Below are 18,316 nucleotides of genomic sequence, written 5' to 3'. Positions count from 1 at the left end.
GAAAAGTTTATTTAACCATTTAAAAATTTTATTTCAGATGTTTTTCCTGTGTTTCGCTTTTTTGGAATACAAGGTGTAGTTTTGTGGAAAGGCACCCAGTCTGGATAGGACCTTGGTAAAACTACTGATTGTACATACACTGAACACTGAGTCTCATTTTAGCAGCTAAATATTCTTGAAGCCTCTCTCTTATAGTGTGTACCTATTTTTGCATCTTTTAGCACTGATCTAATACTGTAAATCTCTATTAACATTCAGAATTTGTAAATGATTATTATATGAAATTTCTGGAGGAGTAAAATTTCTAAGAGCTGGCCAAGACATAGAATAAGGTTAAGCAGTAACAAAAGGTTCATTAACAAGAGATCCAAAATTCCCTAGACTATCCTGAATCTAATTTTTCCCCCCTCATTTTCTGCACTTGAAAGGAAAGCACAAAATAAAGTATGAAACACAATAAAACAAAAGCAATTTCCCTGACAGCAAGCCATGATAGTTTCTCCTTTGCCATCTATCATGTTTGATCCTCTCAGAGTTTGATTCTCAGGGAATTCAGGTTTTTTTCCTATTTTAGTCTCTTTAGGCTCTTGTACTGTTCCCATCAGTGCAGCAAGTTTTTCATTTACTTATTGAACAGAATTTATCTCTACCTGAGCTTCCAAAATTGTCTGTGTTCTGACATTCATCAGCCTCAGCATGCATTCTTTATAGTTGTATCTATCAGTCTTTCTTTTTTCTTCATTTCCTATTGAAAAGATGTAATTTTTTTGTGGTCGCCACATTTCTCTGTACAGGCTAAGGCTTTTGCAAGTGCAAGGGTAGTTGTTTGTTTTTCCTAAAGTGCTTCCTAAAGCTAAGGCATTTCAAAATCTGATTCCTTCTGTAAGAAACTTTCTTACTCTTTTTCATCTGTAGAGAAAAAACATAATGATTCGCATAATTTAGAAAGAAAATGCTTGCTATGTAAAGGACAGTTCTTTCATATGTTAAGCGAGATCAGTCCATTTTTATCATATTTTTCGTTCCGTAAAATCACAACACTTTCTTTGAGGAATTTTTTGCAAGTGGAGATACAGGAATAACGACAGCCCCCCCACAGCTGCTGCTTGTCAATAGCATTGCTGTATCAGCAACATGCTTAAACAGTCTGGGATGACAGGAATGCTATTTCCTTTCTCTCTCCAGGTGGGAGCCACTCCCCACTCTTTCTATGATGAAAGAGAGTGACCCCAAAGTCAGCTGCCTGGGCTCCAGGAAATATATCACCTCTTTGTAATGACAGTTTTAGGATTCCAGGGTTTGGTACATGAAAGTGGATTGTTTGTTTTGTTTTGGGTTGGGTTTTTTTGTGAGGGGTGAGGGTGAGAGTGGAATAGAGGAAGGGAGAGCTGGTTTGTGTAATCACTGTGCTCACTGGGATAACACTTACCTTGTTTTTAACCAAGTAGAAGTACACAGAAATGTGCTGGCTCAGTTATGAACGGCACTGGCAAAGGACTTTTCAAGTGCCTTTCAGAAGTAATATCTTTGTGCACATCCCACATAACACACGGGGGTCTGCTCAGTAGCATTCTTTCAAATACAGTTTTATATCTCCAAAATTTTAAGAGTTACAACAGGTAAAGGATAATCTTAATAAACAAAGCAAATAAAAGACCCACAATTGAGTGAAATCATACTCCATTCTTCTGACTTATTGATGACAAAGAAGTTCCATGGGGGATTACACAATTCACAGACTGACACACATTTTACCACAAGAATTTTGTCTCTGTTCATGGAAAACTTTCTTCTTACACTTCATATGTGGTGAATTAGACACAAAATGTTTCATCTCCATACACTGCATCATTTGTATTCCTTTTTCCCAGAGAAACTTGTATTATACAAAGTACAACTTGGATTTTTTAGATGCACTTGAAATCAGTGGGGGAGAGAGCTGCACTATGTTTATAGCAGAAAATAATCCCAGTATCACTGGGTTGGAAGAGCCTTTCAAGCTCATCAACTCCAAAGCAACTTGCTAGTAGTAAAGAAGCAAAGCAAAGCAGCCTTTCTGAGGGTCAAGTGCACATCCTACACCTGGTTCTGGAGGGATTATTTCAGAATTATCTACTTTGGTTGTGTAGCTTTAATGTTCATCAGCTGTTAAGGACCATGGAGAGATGTCAGGCATCTGACTTGAATGCCTGAAATAGACAACTTATGAGTGCATAAGGTTCCTCCGAAAACCTTCAAAGCATCCATCCCTGGCAAACTCTAGGATCAAATGCAAGAGTATTTAATTATGCAAAATGCAGAGGCTTAATTTAGAAGGGCTTGTTCACTAGGCTTTTCAAGTTAGTTGGAATTCATATGCAAAAATTGTATTGGCTAGATTTTGTGGCAAAAGTAGTGTGAAAAGATTTTGCAAATGAAGTCAGAAATGTTGCCTAAAAGCCTTAGTCTATTTTTTTATTTATAAATTTCATTTCCTAGTTATCACTTGGAAAAACACTGAAAATTGAGGTTTCAACAGACAGAGAACTAAACTGTAATAGATGCAAAAATATATGTTAAATACTTGGAGAAGTCATGTAGAATTTAGCAAGTGAATAGAAAGCAACTTGAAGGATCAGGAAAATAAAATGTTTCCTTACTGAAGAAGAGATTTTCTGTTTGAGAAATAGATGTGTATTTTATCCCTCCCCGACTGACAAACAAATTGCGTCTATACTCACACTGAAAGAGGGAAAAAATCCAACATTGATTAAATTTCTAATCTTGTAAACACCTACCTACTAAGAGCTCAGATTGTTTTCTTCTGTTTGAGAATAAATCTTTTGAAGATTAGAAAGAATAAAGCAGGCCACTGGACTTGATAAATGTTTCCAAATTAATGTCCTGTACTAGACCATTATTCTGTCATTGAGTGTTTTCCCATAACTGTAGTGTTATGAAACAGAAAGGGCATTTACAGCACAATCTAGAAGAACCAAAATGAGATACAACTATTCTTTTGAAAATTACCTTTGCAAACTAATTGCAAATATAATACCTCCAAGATCAAACAAAAAAAGTAAGCTCAGTTTCTCAACTGTTACCCTTTCATTTCAATATCACTGGACTAGATTCAGGCTTTACTAATTGCTACATGCCTGTTATAGAAGTTGGACTAGCAGCCTCACTCTTGCAGCAGCAGGAGGAAGGGTTGCTATGTAACTAATTACAGCTATCAGCAGTGGTTCTGTTTTAAACGGTGTATGAATTAGGCAGTTTCCTAGAAGCACACACAAGTGAATTTGCCATTAACAATGAACAGCTCTGTGAAAAGAGAGCAGTATAAATTTACTTAGTCCATCCTGGGATTAGGCAGACAGCTCTACACTTATTTGGCCTCTGAAGTAAATTTCAGTGGAAAACTTAAGAGGCTTTTCTCTGACAAAATGAATTTTGCCGCATACTTGGTGCCTTATTGCAATACAGACCATATTCCAATTCCAATTACACTAATGCAAGCTGTGAGTAAGTTCATTGTGCTCACTGGAATTGCTCTAGATTTACAACAGTGTTATCTGAGATTTACACCTCTATAAATTAATCTGAAATGTGGCCACATGGTCTAGGTGGTTGTTAGCTTAATAGGAAAAATATAGGTGCATAAATAGTTGATATCTTTCATACTAATTTGGGACCTCCTCACAGCTGCTTACTTACCCATTTATATTAATTAACTAAACCAGAAACGTATCTAATTAATAAGAAAGGTAATTCACTCATTGTTCATGATTATCAAAACTTTTTCTTTGCCATTACACCTATCCCCACATATCTCCCTGAAATGTTTGTTACCATTCTGAAAATCTTAAGGATAATGGAGGTTTGTTGTATCATGGCATCTTATTTCTAAGGCTGTTCAAGGAGCCAGCTTTTTTCACAGTAATGGCCAAACACATGTGCTACGGATTAGAACTGACCTAACGGGAAAATCACAAATTGTTTATTTTCAAGAAATGTGAGCAGTGGAAAAATACTGTAATATTAATTAAAACTGTCACATATGTATCTTAGTTATTCTAGATTTCATTTAAAATCTTATTCCTGTTTGGGTTCCAGAATTTTTGCAGCTATAGGAACTAGGACAAACCACATTTTCTTTTACATAAAGATTGATGGCTTCTACAACTTCAAGGAAATTAGATATACCCTCTATCTCTCTTCTTGCACTGTCCAGTGGGGTTTTTGCTAGCGCTTTCACAGGAGAATTTTATATAATAGAAGTTGCAGAAGAAAAATCATGCAAATTATGATTGCACAAATTAAGCTGTTCTCAGCTCTATTAGTGAGCTAAGGCCAGGTTGAGTTGGTTCCCAGAGGCCTCATTGCTCACTCTTCTAGGCAATAAAATAGTTACTCCAGAGTCATTACTGTATATGAGACAAGTTGCTGCAGCTCCCCTCAATGAGGAGCCTGACCCAAGGACTTCAAAGCAACAAATCATCCAGTTTCTACACAGATAATTTAACTCTTGCTCCTCTCAGTCCAACAGAATAAAAGAAGTTACATTACTGTAAACAAGTCCTTTCCTAACCTTTCTGTGGTGAAAATGTCCTTTCTAAGAGATGACATTCATGCCACCATATGGCAGTATTAGTGTGACAGACTATTCTGACATTCTGACCAGACATTCTGTTTGATGATACTTTAAATTATATACTCCAAAATAAAGAAGCAATGTGCACCAAACACTAAACCTGCCTCTGGAAAAAAAAGGATGAATAAAGAAAAGATAATAGAAAAAAGAAAAGAAAAAAAGTCAGTTCCAAAGGAAATGTTTAACAGGAAATACAGATTACTTGTCATCACCTTGAACACTGTATAACTACCTGCACTTGTACAAAGTTGAGGTTTAATGTTACAATTTACATTTCTAGGAATATAGTACTTTGTGTTGTCATGGAATAATTATAGTTTGAAGGAGAAAAATAAAATATTCAATAGCTATAAATTCCTGAAATTTTCAATTTTGAACTTCTTTATTATTTCTTTCTTAAAGGGAATGAATTATAGAAATACAATGGAGTAAAGAAAGATCTTTTGCTTTGGTGCTTTGAATGGTACTAGAGAATATATTTCATTTTCTGATCGTTAGAGAGAGGAAAGTAATATAAGATACCAGTGAACTTCTATTTTGTCTTTCTGTCAGTGAATCTTACTTTTATTTGTCTCAAATATACATGTACAAACCCACAAATATACTCTGTTAAAGTAAGTTAAATTCTTAATCATTCTTTTTTTGCCATGAGGTAGAAAGAATGGATTAATATTATTTTTTTTTCCCTTTTATACTTGCTGAAGAAAAAGATATAAAGAGAATTCAAGGATTGAAAAATACTTTTGATTCATACTGTATTGCTGCACATTATTCTAATCTGGATATAATGAGACTGTTCTCATTACATGCTTTTTTCATAGTTATTTTTGTTACTATTAATAGTAAATTTTATTATTATTTTTGTCCTGTTACTTAGTTTCCAAGGTCAGGTCTACATATCTGTATACATACAGAAATACAGATTTGGGGTTTTTTTCCTGCTTTTCACACTATTTGCGAAAATGCTAAGATGGCTACATTCAAACTGCTCCAGAAAACAAGAATTAGCAAACACCTAGCCAATGTACTGTATCCAAATGCTCAGTCTGCTTGCATATTGTAAAGCTCTCACCAATTTCCAAAACACTGACAAAGTAAAACCTTAGTCCTGGCTATTCATTGGAAAAGTGACAACTCCTGGAGGAAAAATTGCAATTGAAGTTAAACAAATGGGGCAAACAAAAGCAATTGCAAAAATTACCAAGGGCCACATAGACACTTTCAAGATAGCTCTGGGATGTTGCAATTCTGAACAAATCACTACTATGCCACCTCATGAAAGTAAACAAAACACACTGTGGCTCTTGTACCTTAATCAGGTGGGAAGGAGTTGGTACTAGACAATTAAAAAAAACACATTTGCTAGTTAAATTATAATGGTACTTACTCCAGCTTAGATGTCGTCCCTTGGGTAACAAGGATTTAATTTGACTGCATAGCTTATGTCGGTTAACCTGATAGAGTAAACTGTGCCAGTAAAAAATGTTTTCTCTTTATTTAGTGAGTGTAAATATGTACATTTAAAAAAAAATAAATGAATTATATTATATTAAAAAGGGAATTGTGATATAGATGTGATGCAAGCACCTGAAAATAATTTGAAAATATTTAGAAAAAATAAAGTTTAGACATAGGTTTTATATCATTATTTAAATTGCAATGTCCAACATCCTTTATGACTCTGGCTTTATACTAGAGTTATTAATTATCAGTATGATTAAATGCAAGTGCCTTCTCCCCATCTCCAGAAGAATGTTAACTGAATACTAAACAAGTCTGCAGACAATGCAAAACTGGGATGAGCTGATGACTCCCTTGAAGGCAGGGGGCCCTTGATTTATCCCTTGATAAATTGGACAAGCTCACCAAGGAAATGGTCACAGCACCAGCCTGTTCAAGAAGCATTTGGACAATGCTCTTGGCCACATGGTGTGGATACCACTTGGGGTATCCTGTGCAGGAGTTAGGCCTCATGATCCTTTTGGGATCCTTCCAACTCAGTGTATTCTCCAATTCCGTGATTCTATGAATATTCCACAGATAATATGCTGCTATTATACCTACCTTATGGGCAAGGAGTCGGTACTCAGAGGATGTGAGAGGTGGATTTATCATACATCACAGCTATCTAGTTATGAAACACAATGCAAACTTCAGATGCAATATGTACTCCATTGCTATTTGCTGCATACTAAAGGGCCTTAAGTTCTTGGTATTAAAATTTTCCAAGTATCCAAAAAGTATATTTCTTGGCATGTCCAGAAATCTTTCCAGTGCTTAAAAAATGATGGGTTACCTTATTCTCAAGGTCCCTAAGGAACGATAAACTAAATATTTGTCTTCCTATCTTGTCCTTGTACTTGCTCTAGTAGATGTTCCCAGAAAAACCTGCTAAACCACACTGTATGCAAGAAACAGATGCCAGCTGTGGTGCCATCACTATCTCCTAAGAAGGTAATAAGAGCAAAACTGTCATTTATACTCAAAAAATTATATTTAATTTCCTCTTCTCTTCTATAGAGTAGATTCAAATGGGCTATTTCGTCCATTCCAATTTAGTTCAATTTATATAGAATAAAATAATATAGAATATTAATATAATATATACAGTAATATATTATATATATATTATATATATATTATAATATATATATATATATAATAATATAGAATAATAAGAAGTTACAGCATGAATACAGGAGTGGGTGCAAACAGGCTTAAACACAGAGCAGCTTGACAGCATGGGTATGCTGCTCTTGTGCTTTGCCCCCATAACCCCCAGACTCATGCTGGCTCAACACAGCTGCTACATGGCACTAGTAGAGCTACCTTGACAGCAATTGGTTTTGTTCCTATAAACTTATTGGTGGTTATTATACTTATTTGAGGGGCTACCTCACTGTCTAGTATTTCGCTAAATCAGAACATATTTGTGAGTATTAAGGAATATGAAATTAGTCTCATGGTTACGGACCATTAAATGATTGTTTATGACTGTCCAAAAGGAAGTTCTTTTGTTTTTTATTTGATCTGAGGCAGAAAGAGACTGCAAATTGTGAGTAGATGAACTATGTTTTCTTTAGAGTTATGAAAATGTCAAAGCCGATATGTTTAGCCACCAACTAAACAAGAGCAAGTGTCAAAATGAGAAAATATACATCACAAGTTCAGGAGTCACTGTAAAAATCAAGTTCACAGGAATGATTGCTTTCATTAAGATAGATGTTGCCAAGCATGTTACAGAATAAGAATTCATTGCAGACCATCTGAACTTTCTGAGATTTCTTGGGTCCCAGCATGTGCCAAGTGCTTTCCTAGCACACACTAAGACTCAGGCTCTAGTGCACTTCCATCAGGAGGGGAAAAAGAAAAAAAAATCAATGACCTACTTTTGGAAGCATGGAAAAACAGTCACTTAGAACTTGAGTAAACTGATCCAGCTGACCATCTCTACATATAATTGTCCTTCAGCACTGATAACTAAGGCTCAAATTCCAGCAGGGAAAGAACTCACTTGAAAATCTAGACATGGGCTTTTAAAATGTCAAAATATAAAGCTAAAAAGAAAAAAACAAAGCCAAACAAAAAGAAGTGAGCTTGCAAATGCTATTTTTGCTGACAGATTTAAAGAAGAATAACAGTCCTTTTGACCTTGACAATTATCAGTTCCCTCTCTGACTTTTTTTTGTGTGTGTGTTTTGCCTGGTTTTACAAAGTTTCGACACTAAGGAAGATAAACGACAGTGAGTGGTATCAGGTGTCCTGCAGTATTTTCTGCAGTGCCCAGGGGTTCCACCTGGTTTTAGTATACTCAGCACGGAGATGGGCTGTGCTAAGCATTTTATTGAATTTGTAGACAAGGTGCTGGTGCAATTATCATCTGTGTAATTTGCCTTCTGGGACAAAGTTTGTTAACCAAATATCCCCTCTTCATTTTTATTTAGTAAAGCTGAGTAGCTTTGACAGAAAGTTCCTCATTTCAATAAAAAAATATTTCAAAGTAGTTATCACAAAAAATAATCATGAGAATAGTTTTCAATTTTCCTGTCTGAGAATAAAACAAACAAAACAACAAAACAAAAACCATGGGAATTTACCTCAGTTTATCTGAGGTGAAAAATACAGAATCCTTTCCTGCAAGCAAAAATTGTATCCATTATTTAAAAAACCCCAAACAATCCCTGACTCTTTTGTGTCAAAAGATAAACTGTACTTATGTTTTATATAAGTCTATTTAATTCAGAAGTGGATGGTCAGGATTAACTGCTGTCCTGAAACTGCTGTAAATCTCCCACAGAACTGCTTTATCAAACCAAATTCTTGATAGGTCTGAAGGTAGGAGAACTTCTATTCTTTCCTATATTGTGGACCCAAAAAGTTGTAGAACTGATTATTCAGAAAACCAGTACAAGGACTATCTGAAGGAACAGAATAAGAAAAAACTTGTATTTCAGCTGAAGTGTGGAAATTAGTAGGCAAATATGTACTGACCTCTTGAGGAGAAGGGAAATGCATTGCTCCGCTTGCCATGCTCTAAGAAGGTTGTCATGCACACCCTTTATGAGACAGCATAAACTCATGAGTTTGAGGCCAGATGGGGCTTTAGAAGAAAGCTGGGTTTATTTCTGGGTAGGTAGGAACTAATGATTAAGTTTCTCAAATAAGAAAAACTCTAACAGATTTAAAAAAAGAAAGTAGCTAGGAAATTCTGAAGGTAACGTGGGAATGGTTGTAGTTGTGAGTGTCTTCTTAATTCTGTATTAGTTTCACTAATTCTTTTACTGTTTTCTGTAAAATCGATGTTTTATGTGTCAGTATGCGTTATTTATTTGATTGCAAGAAGCTAAAACTACAGTCAGTTTCAGCATCTGTAGTACAAAATGAACATTCTGTCTTTCACAGACATGAGCTAGGCTCATGCTTCACTTGAAGTCATGACTATGTGAGCTCTGAGTCACATTATGTGGCAAAACCACTATTCAAGTCAGTAGAGCTGGGATTCATCACACCTAACTTCTGGAATGTGATTAATCTGCCCTGGTTTGGATGCTAGCTTTAGGATGAGATGAATCACCTTGTAGTTAGGCCTGTTTTCCTCTACTGACTGCAAAAGAACTCTTGATAACTTTTGCAGGCGCAGTTTTCTACTCTGTGGATGACTAAAGTTAGGTGACGTAAAATCAGTTGGGTTTCAGTAAAAGCTATGGTTAAATGAAGTACAGGCAGCAGAGGGTACAAAGACTATCTTTTTGCTTGCTTAATCCTTGACAAAATTAGAGGCTTCACCAATATATCTTCTAGCTAGATTTTTGAAAGAGATACTTAAAAACTTCTTTAAAAAAATAAAAATAAAAATAATAGAATACAATCCCTGTGTACAATAATGGTTGGGGTTTTCTCCAGAACGTTGTCAGCCTTTAGTAACTGTCAGCAAGGACTTAGAGTTCTGAAGGAGGATCAAAGAGTTGGCATATTGCTATTGCTTAAATGTGTATGTTCCCAATACATCACAAGCATTCAAATTGCAGTGACTACAATGTATTTAGTGCCTTACCACGATATGCAATAGGTATTAAGTTAGACCATTTGGTTTCATTTTGGGATTTTGATTTAGAACATTCCAGTTTGGGCATTGCCATGTTAAACATTGGTTTCCAATCTAGTTGAATTGCTTTATTCATCACACTGCAATTCTGTTTTTCCTACTGTACTTTGACCTACAGTGAGACCTTACTGAAAGAATAAAAGTTGAAGGGATTGAAGGATTCTCAATCAATTGACAGATTGCCATCACCTTCACAGTAATTTTCAATTCTTATGCATGAATCTCATGTCAGAGCATAAATATATTTATCACCAAAAAAAATGTAATAAAAATTCATTGCTAGCAGAATGCATGCATAATGGTTTTGAAATTTTGTAATATAGAAGTTGTTGCCTAGAGAAAAATGTTTTGTATATAGTGCATGTAGCTATGCATATGTACACATATACACACATGCATGCATATGTTTATATTACTGAAGGATGGAGGGAAACAGAGACATTTGTTATGAATAACAAACGAATGTTTAATCTTGACAAGGCTTTACTTGTGTGAGAATCAAATCCTGGTTCCTCAAAAAGCAAATTATCAGAAAGATTCTCTTCTGCCACTGCCATTAACAGATAGACATTGGCGACAGTTTAGCTATGTTTCAGCATCACTCTTGGGCCACAGCTGCTTACCAGGCAATCTAAGTACCACTTGAACGCTCAGTTGCAGATTGACCTTGTGGTAATTGAGGTTATGAAAAGGCTCTTGTTCTCTAAAATCTCAAATGAACACCTCTCCCTCTGGGAGACAGCAGGATATTCAGCAATAGCAGCCCTGCTGAACCTGCGAGATTCTTTCTGCCTCTCTGGTCAGTGCTGAGGTCAGGATGAGAAACAAATGCCTGTGACGGGGTATAAGGAATGTAATGGAGTAGCAAGTCAAAATGAAATTATCTGGGCTGCAATTATTTCCTTTTAATTGTGCTCCATTCTACCACACCGAAAAGGCTTGCTAAGTATTTGAAAACACATTAACACTTCTCTCACTGCTATGAGGAATATTTTGTGTTCTTACTCTCTATTTTGTCCATATTTAAAAAAAAAAAAAAGAAAAATAAAGAAAGGAAAATAATGACATGCTAAGATCTCATTTATATAAAGCAGAAAACTGTCTGCTGAAGTTATCAATTACTTCACTTTGCAGCATGAGCCAGCATCTGAACATCTCTGCCCCTGCCAGTAATTAACATTACAGTCAATGGGAATTAATGTTGAGGCTTTCAGAGGAAATGGGGATAATTAAACTAATCACAAGAAGTACACAACAATTATTGTTATAATTTTAAATCTCAAGCCAATTAGCTATGCTAGCCACTCTCTTTGGCAAAAGCTCACTGTTTATGGTAGCTAAATATAAGATTAAAATTAGTGATGGCAGAACATCTTTTAGCTACTCAACTTAGGTCAGGACTTTTTGTTTTTATTTAAATACTGTATACAAAATTAAGGAAAGACTCTCTAGTGGCAAAACTCTTTTAAACAATCTATTAATACTTACTGGGCCTGAATATCCTGCTGGAAATACCAAAGAGGGTTAGCTCCAAAGGAACTGAAGACAGGCATGGATCCTCAGCATCAAAAACTGAAGAATGAAAACCAATATTTTAACAGAACGTCTTGTCTGAAGATTGTGATGCATGTAACAAGTGTATTAATATGCATTAATCAGTCTTAAACAGGTTTAATTGTCACTGTGGAGAACCAGAACTAAGCATATTTTGTCTCAAGTATTCTGAATCTTCTCTGATCAGAGGAGAGGGTCCAGTGGAGCTGGGGCAGCACTGAGCTGCTTCCTGCTCCACCTGGAGACTTGTCCCACCCTCCCAGCTCATTTCCTGGAGGAGGGCTGGCTTTCCTTGCAGCAACAAAAGAGTGTGAAAAGTCTGGTTCACATAAGAGACATGCACCAGGTTAACTACAAAAGGGAGCAGATCGACCCCCCTCACATTCCTTTTTCTCTTTTTTACTCTCTTTGTTTATCTAGCTCCACGCTACAAGACCAAGGTGGGATTTAAGGACTGGCGATGTTCTTTGTCCTCTCACTCCCTTTTCTTGTTTTCTTCCCTTGCTCTGTATGGGCAGAGCTCAGCCATCATATTGGCTTCTTAGCCAAAATCTTTCCAGTCTAAATAGTGGGCTGGTGGCTGGAACTAAGGCAACTGTACAATAAAACCATAAGAGCTCCCTGACCTGGGAGCTCTGGTGTGTTCACATTCTGGAGGATGTGAACATCATGTCCTCTACAAATGGGTAATGACAATCACTATCTTAGTTTAAGTAATAGCTTATTTAAAGTCATTTATCTTAAATGAAGGTGTGACAAAATTTTGTTGTGAATAGTAATTTCATGAATCTGCCTTACCCTCCAGATTTTATTTTCAGGCAGTCTTATGTCATAACTTTAACAAACATTTGCTTGGAAGTATTATTATTCAATTTAAAGCAAAATAAAAGAAAATCATTAGCAAAACAAGAATGTAAGGATCAGAGCAGTTGGATTTCATGGTACCTGGGATACAGAGAAAGTAGTTGTCTTTCCATTACTGCAACTGCCTCCATGCAGGCAAAATACTTAGAATTTCTTTTCTGCAAAATATTAACCTAGTACTTTTTAATCTAGACCACAATAAGAAATGACTACCTGAATTCCTGCATCAGAGCTTGGACTATGCAACTTACTTTGCTTTCTGATTTTAAAAGAAAGCAGATGCTACAAACACCATCTTCTCTTTCCTTTTCCCACCCTCTCTCATATTTTTCAGTTAATCTTCTGTGAAAAGTTGCTCTGGGCAGAACTTTCGCTAAATGGAGAGCACTTCCTTGGTACACCTGTGTGTGGGCATTCCTGTATGAAATAATACCAAAATATTTCAAGAGAACAACCACATTTTTAGTTTTACTTTTGTTGTTACATCATGCTCCATATGGTGATCTTGACAGATCTGCTATCAAATCCATTCCAAGTCCACTGACAGAGGAGAGATACCCCTTGTTTTGCTGCATGCAGCCTGAGATCTGGGTTTGAATTCTTTACAGAGGAAGTATAAGTAGGATTATTGCACTTTAATGTCAGACATAAAGGTAATGAAGCTAGTTTTATCCAGAAATATTAATTATTCTTTATTTTTTTTTCTTCCTATGTGAAAGAGCATATTACACAAAGGAGATTTTTCTTTTAGTCAAAATATTAACTTGGATGTTTTTTTCTACAATATTTCTTCATAAAAGTTATTTTTTTTTCTTTTTCTTTCTTTTTTACTGGCTCATGTTTTCAAAAAAACTTTTATTCATTTCCTTTTAAAAAATTGACATATTATGACACATTTCATGTGTTAGCTTTTACTTTCCTTCCTGCACTACTGCTTCCTTAAACCTTAGAGAAGCTCTAACATTGCTTTTCTAAAAAAATTAAATGTTAATTTTTCCAAGATAGCATATATTTCCCATGTAAAATTTTGTTATCTTTCTGTCAAATTTTGCTGAAATACAGCAAGCAGAATATATATTCTAGTTCTGTTCTAAATTATAGCCAGGAAACTATTATCTATGAAATGCAAAACTTACATTTTATTGTGCTGATCAGAATCCAGCCTTCATTTCTTACATTTAAAATCCCTCCTTCCCACCTCCAAGGAATGTGTTCTATCCGAGTTCACAGAATAAACACCTTTCAAGATAAATATTCTTTTGCCTTTTTTTGTTTGCTTCTACCATGTTCTACATCAGCCTATGAAAGGGTCAACAACATTTAGTTCTGAAGTGAAGAAAAATGGCCTTGTTCATTATTATAAAAAATAGTAAAAGGCTCCTCCACCACATGGTCGTGTTATCAGTTTACACACTGAAGCATGTTGCAGGAAATTATGAATGAAAAGATAATAAAATGGTTTTCAACTGTCTCAGTAAAACATGCATGCTGCCAACATTTTTGTCATCAATAATTCTCTCATAAACATGGGGCTCTTCTTTCATTATGCAGGCTGTCATGCTTTATTGAACCACATAATTTCACCTAATTAAAATAAGCAGTGTGTAGTTTCCTCCCCCTTCTGTTTTTCTTAGCTGGACGAGTGCCAGTAATGATGTTTAGAGTATCCTAAGTGGACATCCTATTAAATATTCATTTTTATGCACCTCTTTGCAGTCAAAAGTACAGTAACTCCTGTTGATTTCCTTGGTGAATACCAAGATGCACTCTATTTATCTTTTTTTTTTTTTTTAATTTAATATATGGTAAACAATCTAGGATTGGAGGAGGGTGGAAAAGGTTTAAGTTTGTTAAATGGGCAAAATGATAGGAGACTAGGCAAAACAGTTTACTGATATCAAACGAACAAGATAAACCATTTAGTCTCTCATAGGTAATTACACTCCAAATCACTACATAATCACACATCTGCTATTGCAGCAGCAGGTTTCTGTTTGGGCAACTCATCTCAGACAAAGTTTGTTTTTATCTCCCCCCCTCCCCAAAAAAAAAAAAAGATGGCTTCATAACTTCATGCACACAGAGCATTCAAATTAGAATTATATTCTATCTGCCATGTACAATTCAAAGCAGAAATAAAGCCATGGTGGCAGTCAGCAGTCAATATTCAGAAGACAGCACATGCTTTTCATTCTAAGATGTGACTTTTTTGTTCATTTTATTGTATTGAAGTGTCTTTAGTCATAAATAGAGGCCAGAGTTGATTTCATGAAAAGAAAATCAGAATTGGAGAAATGGTTCATGAAAGAATGAAAGGATTGTTGAACTAGTGAACAAAAGGAAAGACAAGTATAGTGTAAGTTTTCAAAAGGGCTTACAGTCATGACTAACATTTTCATCATAAAACTGCTTTGCTTTACAAACACAACCATGAAAAATAATGGCAATAATGGATGCTAATACTTTGTCAGTTCCTGCTATGAGTCGCCTTTCTGAAGTTGTCTTTATAAATAATGTCAAAAATATGTCATATGACAGTCATAAGAGTCATAAGTTTTCTTCATATTTAGGTAGGATACTATTGTTCAGGAATGAAAGGGAACTCAGATTTACCATATTGTCACATCCATTAACAGCTTTTAGCTTGTAACTGAATTTCATTTTCAGAAAGATAAAAACGCAGATGGATAATCAGAAAGGGAAAGCTCAGGAATATCAGAAGAATCTCTCTTTAGAATGTCAGTTATGACATGATTATAACAAGTCCTGAAGTATAGGAATTTAGGGGATTTTGAATCAAAAAGAAGATAGCTTTAATTCAGTTTCATAAAAAAAAAGTTTGCTTACATCTTCTTTTTATACCAGGAACTTCTGTTGAGGTTTGGTCCTGTAGGAATTAAAATTACTAAAAACATTCCCTTGCCATCCATAGTAGTGATGGGCTTATGTAGATGCTTGGGGTACAGCATCTGCTCAGAGGATTTGAAAGACTTTATTTAAAATGGGACAGCAATTCTTCCTTTGCATGGCTCCTATTAGCATACTGAGCATCTTCAGATGATTAAAACCTTTCATCTCAAGAAAATTCTCTGATAGATGCTAGTCTACCTATCTAAAATGGCTTTCACTGCCATTTTACTGTGAAAAGCTGAACTATATCGCCCAAAGCAACATAAGGTCTCCAAAAGATACTCAGTCCTCAGTTTATTGTATTGCTACACATTTACAAGAAGTTTGAGTGAATGATGTTTGAGTTCTTTACCTAGCTATGATGCATTAAATAGGAACATTATATATATGTGGTTTGTTCTGATAGTACCTATGAACTCTTTTCAACCAAAATATAATAATAGAAAAATTATTTTTAATAACTGATTGAATATGTATTTTTGTCACTTCCTACATTTAAAAAATGCAGAAAGATTATGATAATTTGTCAGTGAGAAAATCTATGAAAATTAATGGCTGCCTACTGAAACACAGGTGCCATATTGTGTGTCTGTAAATTACCTTTCATTATGGAATGACACCATATTAATTTTTCTTTTATCAAAGAAGGAATAAAACACAAATTAATTTTGAAGCATGTTCCAATATTAACTATTGAAGGATTTGTCCTGTTTGAAATGAAAGCTCTCTCAGAAGCTAAAGATTATAAAAGAGATAAATAAATTGATCTCTGTAGATATATATATATGTAGTCACTATCTAGGTAAATAATAGGACATTATATAGCTATAATTTCATTAACAGTAGTCACTCCATGTTTTCATAACTCAGTCAAAATATTATAGAATTGTTACCTTATTTTTCTAACTTGTTTCAATAACAATATTTAGTAACTTCTTTATAGGTTTAAGACTTAGATATGTAAGAGAATAATGACTGAAAAATTATTTTGAAACACTGAATGTTACGATTTTCAAGCAGTACTAATTTTATTTAATGAACAAAAAATTTAAGTTTAATGTCTCCATAGTACAATGCAGAGGGATTCCTTTCTACAGTGAAGTAATTTGAACACCTCATATAGTTTTAAAAGCAGTATAAGGATATCATGAAGCATAGGAGTCAAAGCCCAGAAATTAAAAGAACCTTTGGATCATGCCTTGCATTAGGAAAGTTTCCTTACTAGAGCTCACAGAGTAAAAGGGCTTGGGTTTTTACAGCTCGCTTGTTTATTTAAATAAAATAATAATAATAATAATAATAATAATAATAATAATAATAATAATAATAATAATAATAATAATAATAATAATAATAATAATAACAACAACTTATTTTTACTTGTGTGGGGCTTTTTAAATTATCATTATCATAAAGAACTAATTTAAATTATGAAAATACAGAAAAATGTGTCTATTTATGTCATTTTAATTACCCCCTATAAATACATATATAAAGTATCTAGTTAATAACTTAAAGTATAAAGCTCTTGGAAAAAAAAAAGACACAATAAAAATCAATAGGGCTTCCTATATTAAAGGAAATATTCAGAAATGAATGCAAGATAAAGAATAGTAATGCCAACGGTGAAAATTCAATATTATCCTTTCTTTTGACCAAGAATGATACCATCACAAAAGCTGTGAGAGAAAATGCACACAGAAAAATTGAGTCCTTAACCAACTTCTCTCTGCTTTTGAACTCAATGAATTAATCCTGGTCAAGCAATACCTATGATTCAATTACTATTTTCTTGATCCTCTGCACCCTACTGAAAGGGGGGTTTTGTGTCATTCAGCTTCCTCTTAAGCCTCCTCCAATTTCTATCAGCACTTGATTTAACAATCATTCTTCAAAAACATTTTTGCAAAGCCCTCTCTAGGGGTTTTAACCTTGCCTCTTGGGTGAAATGTTGGAATAAGAGTAATGATGTCTTATTAAAGCTAGTCCTAATAAGAACAGCTCATCCTTGCCCTGTGGTGCCCTTCAGAAACACAATGCTAATGTAAGAGAGAGGCTCTTCCTAGCATGTGATGCTAACTTGAGTGCTCCCAGACAGTCTTCTGTTTATATTCCCAGTAAGAAATGTTCACTTATCTTTGTATTGGTTTTTTTCATTCTTCTTAAATATTTGCTTCTCTATTTCTTTTCCCATGGGGAAAAAGACAGAAGTGACTCAGATGTTGTCACAGATCCAAAATAAAGATGACAATATGTTGTACAAGGAGAGATTTGGATTATAAAAAAATATAATCAAATATGTATGGAAGGAGTTTCCCTTCTTGTATTGTGTGGTAAAGTGACAATGTGATTATTTCCTCTCACTGCAAAAAAATTGCATGCAATTTTTGTTATTCAAAATGATAAAAAACACAGCACAAGACATTTTTGATACTTTTTTTGGTGCTGCATAAACATATCTGTGAAAAAAAACTTACCTATATATTAGATGTGTTGATAACATTGATTAACACTCATAAATGCAGTTCTTTTATTGCAAAAGGCTGTGAGGTTGGCCAGGTGTAATTACCCCTTCATAAATCCATGATTATCACCCCTAGTCCCTTTCTTGTCCTTAAGAATTTTGAAAGTGGTTTCCAGGATTATTTATTCCATCACGTTTACAGGGATTGAGGAGATAATGACCGGTAGAACTGAGGCCCAAACCACTGGAACTTCCATAAGCTTGATCCTGATCCTCAGGACCATGT

Source organism: Cyanistes caeruleus, chromosome 3 (assembly GCF_971803275.1).
Source record: "Cyanistes caeruleus chromosome 3, bCyaCae1.hap1.1, whole genome shotgun sequence".
In the NCBI taxonomy this organism is placed as follows: domain Eukaryota; kingdom Metazoa; phylum Chordata; class Aves; order Passeriformes; family Paridae; genus Cyanistes; species Cyanistes caeruleus.
Note: the sequence above shows the minus strand (reverse complement) of the source record.